General features: G+C 40.9%; 1 long non-coding RNA gene across 4 annotated transcripts in view; it reads left to right on the top strand.

The window, feature by feature from the left end:
- Nucleotides 1-11,506, top strand: part of LOC103170346 — a 62,486-nt gene extending 50,980 nt beyond the window's left edge. For all 4 annotated transcript variants that reach the window (XR_486108.3, XR_003762568.1, XR_003762567.1 and 1 more), the window contains one exon: nt 10,962-11,506. This is a non-coding gene — a long non-coding RNA (uncharacterized LOC103170346). The remainder of the gene's footprint in view (nt 1-10,961) is intronic.
- The last annotated feature ends 2,632 nt before the right edge of the window (nt 11,507-14,138 follow it).

The following is a 14,138-nucleotide window of genomic DNA, read 5'->3' as shown; positions in this document are numbered from 1 at the left end:
GGTAGTATATCCATTGAGTTTTCTTGGTAAAAATATGAAAGTGGTTTACCATTGCTTCCTTCTGCGCAGTCAACTTGAGTCTCTGCCCTTGACCTTCTCCAGTGCCACTGCTGTCCAACACAGGCAAGTTTTGGATCCATAGAAAAGATTCCACCCACAGAAATTTACAGTCTTTAGGAGTTTACAGTCTAAAGGAGGAGTTTACAGTCTAGAAGACCTGTGAAGGTGAGTTCAGCTTCTAAAAACTTGAGTATTTGAGTAACTTCAGAGGGAGGGGATAAAAGAATCACCTTCTGACCTGAGTAATCTTGTGAATCTGAGTCTTTAATTGCCAGAATTACCTGGATTGTTTAATTGTTAATTTGTTTCTATTAATAATAATTACTATGGTTCTTGTTAAGCACTTACTATGTGCCAAGCACTGTTCTAAGCAGTTCTTAGAACAGCACTGGGGTAGATACAAAGTTAATCAAGTTGGACACAGCCCATGTCCCATATTGGGCTCACACTCTTTATTCCCACTTTACAGATGGGTAACTGAGGCCCAGAGAATTTAAGTGACTGTCCCAAGGTGATACAGCAGACATGTGGCAGAGTCAAAATTAGAACCCAGGTCCTTCTGACTTCCAGGTCCAAGCTTTATCCACTAAGCCACCTGCTTCTATTTTTGTCCTCCTTGTGGCCTTTTATTCAATTTATCTTTGGTTATTTCCAAGTGCCTACTAGAGTCTGAACTCTTTGTAAATGCTAATTTAACACTTGAATGATCATAATCTCTGCTTTTGGCTTTCAATCTAATGTGGAAGACAAACTAGCATTATAATTGAATAAGCAATAAGTAAAAAGAGAGAGTGGGTAGGTATGGGTGTGTGTGCTTGTGTTTAGGAAGAGAAAATGAAAGAGAGAGAAAGAGAAAGCAATTGGTTTTTCAAAAATGTAAAAATTCCTATGACATAATGAGTAGAGTTTGGCCTGAATATGTTATAGACAAGTGACTTATCTGGTCCATATTGTGTTTATACCCAGGCTGTTCATTATGTGCTAAAGCATTTGCTATTTGAAGACTCTCTAATCTAAATAAAGTTAATTAAAACCCAAGTGGAAAAAAGAAATAGAAATATACTTTTTTTATAAAATGGTTAAAATTATTCATAAACTATCCTGATTCCTTAGAATGCATTGCCATCTAGAGCCTAAAATGAATACTACTACAAACTACATCAGCCATGAATTGTTTTCGTTTAGAATAATCAATTAATTGTATTTATTGAGTCATTACTGTTTTCAGAGCACTGTAATAAGCATTTGAGTACAGCTCAACAGAATTGGTAGGCATATTCCCTTCTTATGAGGACTGCAATTACCAGATTAGTGCTTTTTTTAGCTCTGTGGAAATAGAATATTAAGTAAAATAGGTCTAACAAATTATTGTATCTCAGAGAAAAAATTAAAAGCTCAGCAGTGCATTCTCAAGATCCAAAAAAGGATTGGAACAATATGAATATGTTTTTAAGCAGTGATAAAAAGCACAATAAATATTTGTATAATCAACTAACAATTTAAACATGTACCAAATATTTTTAGTATATATATGCTAACTCAGTAGCATATTTTTAATTTTAAAAGTGCTATCTTTCATATACTATTCAACAAAAGACACTTCCTGCTAATATATCTGTCATTACCGAATGCTAAATTGAAATGAGCTTTAATCATTCTATTAAGTCAAAGCTTCAAAGGTAGAGAGAGGAAAGTGCTTATAGACTGTAATGCTGAAATATTGGCATTAAAATTCAATAAGGCTCTTGTGAAAGAATGCTAAATTAAGACTATTATAACGAGAATGGCCACACATATTTACAGACATATTAGCATATGTATCTATATGGAGATATTTGCATATAGATAACTTTATTTTTGAACATACTGTTATTGGTGGGATCCTATGTGAAAAGGAAAGAAAAAGACTGAAGTATGACTGGCATTTCCTTCAGTATTGTTTGTATTTAAGGAGAGGTCTTTATTGTACTAGTGAGTTTGTTCCACTGGGGGCCTGTCTCCACTTTGATGCCAAACCCTTTTCCTAATTGTGCCTCGCCAGTCTGGTTTGTGCCTGCTAAATGTGTCCTGCTATGTTTGTGTCCTGCTAAATTGCATTGTTGGAGTCTATTAACCTGCCTTTAGTCCTCTAAACTGCATGCTCCTTCCCTAGACTGAATGTGGGCAGGGGATATGTCTACCAAATCTGCATTGTACTCTCCCAAATGCTTAGTAAAGTGCACTGCACACAGTAAGCTCAAGGAATTCCATTGATTGATTAGTATTTGAGCTATGGATAGTGAGATTTTATCCAGCATGTAACGGTGGCTGAAAAGACAATTCCTTCCTCACTCTTTGCACATAGACATGGTAGCAGGTGGTTCTAGTCCCTTTTTCAAGTGAACTTCGCAATGAATTATTGAATAGGCTACCAAGGGTCCTACCTGTGACATTCTGCCATTTTCAGCATTCTGCCAAAGCAGCATGGCCTAGGGGAAAGAGTGCAAGATTGGGAGGCAATGAAACTAGGTTCTTATCCTGGTTCCACCACTTGACTGCTATGTGACCTTGGGCAAGTCTCTTAACTCTCTGTGTCTCAGTCTCCTCACCTGTAAAATGGGAATTCAATAGCTGTTTTCCTTCCTACTCATATTGGGGGGCCCCATATGGTCCTGGAACTATGTCCAATCTAATTAACCTGTATCAACCCCAGTGTTTAGTACAGTGCTAGGCAAATAGTGATGAGCAAATTCTACAATTCTCATTATTGTTCTGCTCTGTCAGGAATATGTTCAGCTAGTACACCTCAAGATTAACAAGGTAAATTGCCGCAACATCTTTTAATAAATGTTTAGGGTCCCACTTCCTGAGCCTGCACCCAAAGTGGCCAGCCACTACAGATGAGAGGGAATGCATAGGGCTAAACTTCTTGCTCAGGATAGCATAATCTCTCCAAGTCCTATGGGCTCACTGCATCCAAACAAACAGGTCCTCTCCTGTTTATAACAACCTCAAATAGCAATTAGAATTAGTTATATGGTTAAGAAAATTGTAATAGTAAGTATATTTTTAGTTGTATTTGTTATGCTTGGCACATAGTAAGCACTTAAATACTGCACAAATTCCAGATACAAGCTGGGATAGATACAAACTGGGGTAAATTCAAACACTTATGAGAAGCAGCATGGAGTACTGGATAGAGCACGGACTGGGGAGTGAGAAGATCATGAGTTCTAATACCAACTCCACCACTTTCCTGCTATATGAACTTGGGCAAGTCACTTCGCTTCTCTGGACCTCAGTTCCCTCTTCTGTAAAATGGGGATTGAGGCTGCATCTAACCCAAATTGCTTGTATCCACCCCAGAGCTTAGTACAGTGACTGGAACATAATCAGCACTTAACAAATACCATAATGATTATTTAGATAATCAGCTTAGGCACAATGCATGTGCTACATGAAGTTCATAGTCTTACTCCCCACTTTACAGATGAGGGAACTTAGGCCCAAAGAAGTTAAGTGACTTGCCCTAGGACACACAGCTTACCAGTGGTGGAGCTGGAATTAGAACCCAGGTCCTTCTGTCTTCAAAGCCCATGCTCTATCCACCAGACAGTGCAATGAAAAGTAGGACCGTGCAATGAAAGTAGCAGTTTGGGCAAAAAAATGTATTCCACTGTGTGGCAGTGTGTGAGCTACTAGGCTTTTTTCACTTTGGCCCCAACACTATAAACTTCCCCACCCTACCCCACCACCAAAGACTGTCTACTTTGTGATCTGAGTAGGTTCTGCCCTTGTGCTCTCCAGTAAACCTTCACTCCAGTAGTAGTACTGGGAATCAAAGGAGCATTCATTTAGTGCCCACATCAGGTAATGCACTGTACTAGATACTTGGGAAGTACAGGATAAAGTGACAACTTTCCCTTCCAATGAGGTGCTTGCACTCTAACAGGGGAGACAAATGTAAAAATATTTGCAGGAGTAGTCAAAATAAATATCTTGTCACCAAAACTTCCCTAGGCCTGGAACTCCCTCCCCCTTCATATCTGAGAGTTCACTACTCTCTCCACTTTCAAAGCCCGTCTAAAAGTACATCTCCCCCAAGAGGCCTTCTCTGACTAAACCCTCATTTCTCTGCTCTCATTTTCCCTTTTCTCCATCCTTTCTGCATCAACTAAGCATATGGTCGATAATCCTAAGCACTTTAATGCTCATTCCAGCCCACCGCACTTAAATACATATCCTTATACTCCACTATTTCCCCTATCCCCTACCTATTTTAATGTCTGTCTCCTCCTGAAGACTGTGAGCTCACTGTGGGCTGGTGTCACTCGTGCCAACTCTATTATATTTTTCTAAGCACTAAGTATAGTGCTCTGCACACAGTAAGCACTCAATCAAAGCATTGATTTGATTTAATAACTGAATGTTTTAAATTACCTCATATAGATAGGTCTTCCATTGGACTCTCCAGTGAGTTTTGGGAATCAGCATGCTCTAAGCACGTAATCATTCATTCATTTAATCGCATTTATGGAGTGCTTACTTTGTACAGAGGACCGTACTAAATGTTTGGGAGAAACAATAAACCATCTCATTCCCTGCCCACAATGAGCCTACAGTTTAGATGGGGGTGAAGACAGATACTGATACAGATAAATAAAATAAAATTACAGATGTGTACATAAGTGTCATGGGGATGGGAGGGGGAAGAACAAAGGGAGCAAGTCAGGGCAATGCAGAAGTGAGTGGGAGATGAGGAAAAGTGGAGTTAGTCTGCAAAGGCCTCTTGGAGGAGATGTGCCTTCAAAAAGGCTTTGAAAAGGGGGAGAGTAATTGCCTGACAGATCTGAGGTGGGAGGGCATTCCAGGCCAGAGGCAGGACATGGATGAGGGATCAGAGGTGAGACAGGCAAGATAGGGGCAAAGTGAGAAGGTTAGCACTAGAGGATCGAAGTGTGCGGACTGGGTTATAGTAGGAGAGAAGTAAGGTGAGGTAGGAGAGAGTAAGGTGATTGAGTGCTTTAAAGCCAATGGCTAGGAGTTTTTGTTCTAGGCAGAGGTGGATGGGCAATGGGCAAAAACAGGTGGCAGAGTGAAGTGTGGACTGGAGTGGGGAGAGACAGGAAGCTGGGAAGTCAGCAGGGAGGCTGGTGCACTAATCCAGGTGGGATGAGTGATTGTACTAACGTGTTAGTTTGGATAGAGAGGAAAGGGTGGATTTTAACGGTGTTCTAAATGTAGGACGGACAGGATTTAGTGATGGATTGAATATATGGACTGAATGAGAGAGAGGAGTCAAGGATAATGCCAAGATTGCTGGCTTGTGATACAGGACGGATGGTGATGCCATCTACAGTGATGGGAAAGTCAGGGGGAGGACAGGCCTTGGGTAGGAAGATAAGGAGTTCTGTTTTGGACATGTTAAGTTTGAAGTGACAGGAGGACATTCAAGTAGAGATGTCTTGAAGGCAGAAGAGATGCAAGACTGCAGAGAGGGAGAGAAATCAGGGCTGGAGATATAGATTTGGGTATCATCCACATAGAGGTGTTAGTTGAGGCCATGGAAGTGAATGAATTCTCCAAAGGAGTGGGTATAGATAGATGCAGAATAGAAGGGAATGCAGAACTGAACCTTGAGGGACCCCCACAGTTAGGTGGGGGCTGAAGAAGGGGTGCATATAAAGAGTGCAAATCCAAGTGCAAGGGCAACACAGAAGGAAATGGGAGAAGGGAAAATGAGGGCCTAATCGGAGATGAGATCTTCCATTTCACTCAGTCTGATCTTAGGGCCACAGCTGGGTGACTCAGAGGAGTATGCCTCTTCCTAAAATCCATTTATCCGGTCACTGATATCTTCCCCAGGGCTGACTCTGACCCTTGAGGTTCTTATGTGTCCCTTCCCCCCATGGGCATGCCTGTGGCTGGCCTTTTAATGACTTCTGAGGTCAGTTAGCTGGGAGTCCAGAACAATGGCCCTTCCCTTATCCACTCTTGAAGGCAGACTGGTCATGGCTATGACTTTCCACTCTTTTTCCTGGCCAGGACGGATTATGGCATCCGTCCTGATACGGTCTGCATCAGGCTACTGGCCATTTGTAGGTCCACTTGTGCTCCATATTCTACCATTCAAGGTTATACAGCGTTGTGTTGGGCTGATCACTGTCAGCAGCAGTAGTCTCCTAGCCACGTTGAACTTTACCCTACCAAACTCCTTTTAATTGCCAATTGTTGTAGCTGAAGTTATAGCTGGTGTCACTTGAGATTCCATCTAAATAAAAAACAGTTTTAACTGATCAAGAGATTTCCTCCAACTAGGGTGATCTCTCTCAAGCATCTCTCAATTAAGTGACCTTCCTGCTTAACAGAACCCATAATTACAATTGCTATTATTACTACCATAGTTTATACTTGAAGAGTCTGTCGACAAGTATTTTCTTTCCCTCTCTGTAGCCTGAAATAAATGTTCCCCAGAACTTCCCCTTTACCCAAGAACTGTTAGTGAATACATAGTTTTGCTTACGGAAAAAAAACTTCATTTCCAGAAACAGCTTTCCAATTTTCACTTCTATTTAAATCTAGTTTGCAAGCTGCATTCCGTCCCTACCCTCTGCTGCCATCTCGTGGTCTTATCTGGTACTACATAAAATGTTTTTTCTGAAAGAAAAATAAAATTCAGGGCCCTTTAGAAATTTCACGACATGGAATGCTCCCTCAACTCTGTTAAGACTTTTGGAGTTAAAAAAAAAACCCAGACACCAACACTAATATTCGGTTTTCGAGGTGTAGAGAAGTGAGGCTCTGCTGGCCACCATGGATGATATTCTGGCCAACACTGACAGACATCAGGGAACGTGACTGCTGGTTTTGTTGTATTGTACTCTCCCAAGCTCTTAGTTCAGTGATCTGCACGTACTAAGTATTCAGTAAATTCCATTGATTGATTGACTGATCCCAGCTTGAATAACAGCAGTGAGTGATGGATGGGTAACGTGTTTTTCTTCCTCTGGGACACCGGTTAAGTGGAGCTGATCATGGTGCAGCCAGGGTTATCTGATCCCCAAACCACACCCCGGTCTTGCGACATGCCATGCTGGTCCTGTGCCAGTTTTGATACCACCTGCATAGGGTTTTCCCATCCGAACTTTCAGAGATTAAAAGAGGCACATATCTACCACTCTATTGCATTATAATCTTCCCAGCACTTTGTACGATGCACATGGTTAACATGCAATAAATATGATTGATTGATTGACTGGAAGAGAACATCACAACAGAGTTGGTAGTCATGTACAACATTGAAATGAAAAGCATAGAGTCTAGAAGGGCAGTCAGACACTAGAGTCTAGAAGGGCAGTCAGACACTAAAAAAAGAAAAAATGAAAAAAAGAAAAAATGAAAAAATGAGTTCAATCAATCAATCAGTGGTATTTTTAAAATATTTACTGTGTGCAGCACACTATACTCAGCACTTCGAAGGATTCAACATCCTGGCTCTGCCACTTATCTGCTGTGTGAACGGGAAAAGCTACTTAACATCTCTGAGCCTAAGTTACCTCATCTGTAAAATGGGGATTAAAACTGTTAGTCCCACATGGGACAACCTTGTATAATAATAATAATAATGTTGGTATTTGTTAAGCGCTCACTATGTACAGAGCACTGTTCTAAGCGCTGGGGTAGACATGGGGGAATCAGGTTGTCCCACGTGGGGCTCACAGTCTTAATCCCCATTTTACAGATGAGATAACTGAGGCACAGAGAACTTAAGTGACTTGCCCTCAGTCACACAGCTGACAAGTGGCAGAGCCGGGATTCGAACCCATGAACTCTGACTCCAAAGCCCACGCTCTTTCCACTGAGCCTTCCCAAGCTTTTAGAACAGTACTTGGCACATAATAAGTGCTTAACAAATACCATAAATGTTATAAAAGAGTAGGGATAGATGTGATCTCTGCCCACAAGAGCTTACAATCTAGAGGAAGAGAGAGACATTAAAATAAATTACAGATGAGGGGCTGGAAATGGGGTGAGTATTGAAGTGTTTAAGGGGTACAGATCCAAGTGAATAAGGGATGCAGAGGGGAGAGTGAATAAGGGGAGGAAATAAGGGAATAGTCCTATTTAGGGCAGGGTTCTGCAATAAAATAGCCCCACTATTATGGGAAAACTGGGTGGAAAACTGGTTAGTGAAAAGTAAGTTGTCTTTAATGAGTGCTTACTGTATGCAGAGTAAGGCAATAGAATTAGTTATTCCTTTTACAGCACTTGTGCGCAATCCTAATCTAATCCTATCTCAGACTGACCTGAGAGAAAAAAAAAGGAGCTGAATTGCAGCCCACTCAAAATAGGGGCTACCCATCCTAGAACCACCTGCAGAAATGTTGGTCCTCTGTTGCCACCTATGTCCTTGGAGATTCCTGGAGTTTGGGGCAAAACAAATGTCTTTCCTGGAACAAGTCATAAATTGGTGGGATTCACCTCAAACTCTACTCCCTCCTTCCTATGCCCACTTGTTATTCTCTCCTATTTTTCCACCCAGTCTCAGTCACAGTGTCCTTTCTTAGGAGCATATCCTCCAACAAGATTGAACTCCCTGTTGCACCTCTGTAGAAATAATTAGTCAAGCAATAGTATTTATTGAGTGCTTACTGTGTGAAGGCCACTGTACTAAGTACTTGGACTATAGAGTTAGTGGAAATGATCCCTGCCCTACCCCTGTCTAGTGGATAGACAGACAAATAAATTACAGGTAGGGGAAACAGCAGAATATAAGAATGCTTACATAAGCGCTGTTGGGGTGATGATGGGGTGAGTATCAAAGAGCAGAGGGTGTTCAAACTTAAGTGCATAATAGGAATAGTGATGGTAATAGTAGCAGAAGTAGTAGTACTAGTCGGATAATTGTTCTGTGCTAAGCATTATACGATGCTAAATAGCATATTCAAACACAGGTACCTGCCACACAGGGAGCTCACAGACTCAGATGGGGAACACAGACACTTAGAGAAAAAGAAATAAATGATAAAAAGGACCCAGATAATAGGACCACTTAGAAAGCAATAATCACAAGCAAGGGGAATATACAGACAACTGAACAAGTAAACAGTCCTTGGAGGCAGCAGTTCTACTCATCTTCCCTGCTCCAAACCCAGATCTTAGTTTCAAACAGCTGCAGTCTGTCAACGTTCACTTCCCACAGTTCCCAACAGGATGGGGCTCCTTGATGACTGCAGGTAGAGAGGGACTGTTTGGGGCCTGGGAGATCCCCTGCCAATGCCAGAGCACACTGGGATGTGATGGCTCTGAGTTTTCAAGGCCCCATAAAACTTGTGGGGTATTTTTAATGTATAAACCCAGTATCATCCCAGGGCTTCGATCCCATTCTGCCTTGGTTCATACCAGCCAGAAGGGCAGAAGCATCAGTGGCAGGCCACTTCCACAAAATGGAAGAACACTGGGCAGGCCGCAGCTGTGACTATTAAACTCTAAGTCGTGAGACTGCCAAAACTCTGCTCTTCTAACTACAGCACCTTATGGCTTTGATTGCATTTTATTATTGTATTTATCCCTGTGCTCATTTTGCATGCTGTTTTTATGGTCTTATTGTCAAATACTAACAAAGCAAGCCTATGTAGACCCAGATCAGTCCTATCACCAGTACCTGTAGATTTGAGGAAAGGGGACTTAAAGCCTTAGGTTCTCCAGGGCCTTTTAGCTCTGAAGGATACAAAGGCATGGTAGCAATCAGAGTCTCAAAGCACTTGCTTGAAACCCAAAACCCAGTAGTTCAGTTCCTTTTAAAGCCACAAAAGGCACATTTTTCACAAGAAAAAGACATTTAGAATTATGTGAGTGAATCTCCCTCCAAAACACTATTGAAAAAATAAACCCTCCTATCACTCCCAATGTATTCTACTCCATTTTCTATTCACGGTCCATTCCATCTGGTTCTCTTAATAAAAAAAAACCCCAGCAACTTGATTTTTCCCTCTCCACCAGGGTTCGATCTTCTCCATCGGATGCTTAAGCAAATGCCCAGTAACCTGACCATCCATTATGGATAAGACAAGAACAGGAAAGAAAAGTGAGGCCCAGTGGCTTACAATCATTAAAATTGTAAAATCCTCAAGGGCAGGAACCCGGTTATGTTGTTCTATGATCAAGTGTTTAGTACAGTGCTCTACACACAGGTGGTCCTCAATAAATAAATGCTGCTGGTGATGATGTGTGGAGCTCCAACACTCGAACAATCAAGTATATTTATTGAATGCTAACTCCATGGAGAAAGCTGAGTAATCACTTGGGAGAATACAATATAACAGAGTTAGCAGACATGTTTCCAGCCCACAAGGAGGTTACCGTCTAGAGGATACTCAGTTCAAGCTCTGGCCCCATTCCTGACACTAGCCACAGAACTCCTAAACCCATGTTCCTGCTCCTTAAACAAGGTTTCGCAGCTTAGAACAATGGAGAGAGGTCAGCCACCCTCTATTATTGTAGCTAAAGGTGTTTAATGTTAGCCATGGAAAGAAGAGGCTGGGCTTACTACTGTCTTTACTCAGGTTTGGGGCCTTTGTTTCCTCTAGGAGCAGGGAATCCGCTAATCCAGACCATCAAAATTGGAGAATCCAGGCACTGTCACTTTCGAGAGGAATAGAACTGTCTGAACACTGGTCGCAAGAGAGAGCTGACTGTACGCACACCTACCACATGTTTAGAATTTGGGAAAGACTGTGTTGGTTTAGACATAACATGGCTAAGGCCTAGGACTGTAGGGAGCCCGAAGACCACACTGTTATTGCTATTTTGGTTTTTGATGCTGTTTTTATGCTGTTTTTCTATATGCCATTTTTGGACATTCAGTTCTGTATTTTAATGACTCTCTTTGTAAATATTTTTATGTCTGTTCCCCATTACAGAGTAAGCTCCTCATAAGCAAAGAACATGACACTTGTCTGTGTCAGTGGTGGCAGTGGTGGTATTCCAGGAAGAAGATGGTTTTACTTTCACCCCTGCTATGGTTGTGGTCGTGGCTGTGGCTGTGGTGGAGGCAGGTCCTCTGCCTACGGGACCCTGAGTTGTGAAAAGGCTGAGATTCTGCCCCCCTAATCCCAGAACCTTATTGCTCTTCCTGTATTTTTCATGGTTGTTTATAGGTATTTGGGGTTTTATTCTTTTCAATTTTCCCTTATGTGTCTATATTTTTGTATCTCTCCCATTTTCCCATTAATTTTTAGATCGTGAACTCCTTTGGAGGCCAGGGACCATGTCTAATTCTCATCTGTAGTTCCCAGAACTAATTCAGTGCTCTATGTCCAGTAAACACCTAGTAAATTCTACTACTACGATTACTACTGCTATGATAATGACTACTGCTAGTACTACTACTATAATAATGCTAATAATTATAGTACTTGTAAAGCACTTACTTTGTGTCAAACATTGTAATAAACTGTGGGGTAGATACAAGTTAATCAGGTTGGATACAGTCCCTGTCCCACATGGGGCTCACACTCTTAATCCCCATTTTACAGATGAGGTAACTGAGACCCAAAGGAGTTAAGTGACTTGCCCAAGATCACACAGCATCTGCTAATACTTCAACAATTGTTACTATTATTATATTAAATGTAATTTACAAGAAGGTAGAAAAATGATCTCAAGCTGGAAATTCCACAGAATGTTAATTCTCAAGGTATATATGCGATCTCTCTCTTCTCAAAACTGCAATTTGTCCCTCTTAAATGATTATATATCTTCAAGCTCATGTTCAGTAGAATTTTTTTCTTAAAAAGAAGGTATAAAAATGTCTATACAGCATTGTACCTTTCTATATGTTTGAGGGATTGGGGAACTGGTAATTTTCCAATAGATGCTTTCTGACTTTAATTATGCAAAAATTAAAAATAATGTATCTGTTATAATGTATTATGCTTAAAATAGCATATTCACTTTGGGGAAAGAATCCGGGAGAATTAAAATCACATAGAGCAGAAAAAGAGTAATGCTTGCTTATGATTACATTTCACTTCTGTGGTCTCAGTCTGACTTTCCTGCAAAATATAACAATCCAAAGGCAATGTAGATTTGAAAAGGGATATAATTTTATAAATGCTACTCCTGGCTGCTCTTGAAAAAAATATATAGATATTACAAGTCAGTATTTGTATTGTTAAACATATTTACTACATTGTCTTCTTTCTTCAGAAAAAAAAAATCCCTCTATATAGAAGAGTAAGAAATCCCAAGCACATTGCGGGCAGGGAATGTGTCTGCTTATTTTTTAACTGTACTCTCCCAAGCGCTTAGTACAGTGCTCTGCACCCAGTAAGCGCTCAATAAATATGATTGAGGTCGAAACAAAGTCCCATATAGGCTCATTAATGGGACAGCTAACTGATATCTCTATTTACACCCTCCTTAGCATTCATCAATCCATCAATCAATGGCATTTATGGAGCGCTTACTGGATGCAGAGCACTGTACTAAGTGTTTGGGAGAGTGAAATACAATAGTGGTGTTGGACACAAGCCCTACCCAAGAGTTCATGTTCAGAAATCTGCTCTCTGCATTCATTTTGACCACTCTGGCTGTAAATAACTTAGTTTGTTTCCCTCATCCCTCACAGTTAGACTCCTCTAGGGCAGGAATGCACTGCTTTTTTATTCTGTACTTCTCAAGTGCCCAGTACAGTGCACTGCATCAAGTGGGTGCACAATAAATGCTACTACCACCTCCACTACTACTACTATTACTGCTACCGCTACTAATCTCTGCTGCAGCAGGTTGAAAACAAGCAGCAGCCCAAGGCCTCATGGCTCTCTGATAGTGGAGTATGCAAGGTCCTCCCCTTACCCAAAAGACATTCTGCAGCGGCCATTCCCCTTCGTATTAGACCCTGTCCTTTCCTTTCCACCATAACAGGTCAAGGACGAAGAAATACTACCCCCACTGAAATTTTAGGGTTGGAGGTTCTTTCCCTGGTGACTGTTGTAACTGCTGGTCTCTAAACACCCTGCTTGAATGGTGAGAAGCATATGAAGCTGTAACTTCTCTTATATTTATTCTTGCCTTTGTCTGCATTGTTATTTTTCTGGGTTTTTTTGGTGTTGCACCTTACCTTGTTTTCCGGTCACCAACTCCCCCACACTTATTCTTAAAATGGGAGCCCCTTGGGGACCAGAGACTTTGTCTAATTTTCATCCATGAACTTTTTCCCAGTACTTAATATAATATTTTGCACTGTACTTAACACCATCACACTCCTGGGGTAAAGGGAATGTCCATGAAATGGAAATGTTCCTTAATTCTTCAAAAGCCTTCAATCCAAAATGTGTAAACATGTCAAACTTTTTTCTGCGTCATACGCAAACAGCAAGGCAGATCAGCCTTTCATAGAGCAATCAGGAATAAGTGGAGTTCTTGAGATGACTAGGATGCTGAGAATTAGAATGAGAAATGAAACTAATCACTATAAATAATAATGCAAACGTACTGCAGAAGACCATCTTCATGGGAACAAAGTACCCAACATCCACTGGTCTTTTGGAGCCCACCTATTCACGTGGATAGAATTTTCACAGTGATAAAATTTACCACCAAACATGAAAAAAAGACTGCATAAATAATTTTGTGGAATGTTGTCACTGCTGCCACAGGAAACTTGGACTTCAGAGGTAGGCTACTGGCAGAGTCTAGGCCTGGGAATCTGGGGCCTGAGTTCAAATCCTAGCTCCTCCACTTGCCTGCTGTGTGACCTTGGGCAAGTCTGTGAATTTCCTTGTTCAATTTCTTCATCTGTATAATGGGGATAAAACAACTATTCCCCCTTCTATTTAGACTGTGAGCTCAACATGGGATTAAGACTGTGTCAAATCTGATTTTAGTGTATTAATACAGTGCTTGGCACATAGTAAATGCTTTAAAAATACTATTATTATAATTAGAGATAATAATAATTTGAAGATAGTTCAATTAAAAGATTTAATTTTCGTGCTAGAAGGAGGATAGACAAGCAGTCTCATTCTAATGAGTAGCATTGATTTCAGGAGGAAAAGCTAACATATATAGTTTTGTAGGACTCCATGGTATGTTCC

Source organism: Ornithorhynchus anatinus, chromosome 10 (assembly GCF_004115215.2).
Source record: "Ornithorhynchus anatinus isolate Pmale09 chromosome 10, mOrnAna1.pri.v4, whole genome shotgun sequence".
In the NCBI taxonomy this organism is placed as follows: Eukaryota; Metazoa; Chordata; class Mammalia; order Monotremata; family Ornithorhynchidae; genus Ornithorhynchus; species Ornithorhynchus anatinus.
Note: the sequence above shows the minus strand (reverse complement) of the source record. Positions and strands in the feature narration are given on the sequence as shown.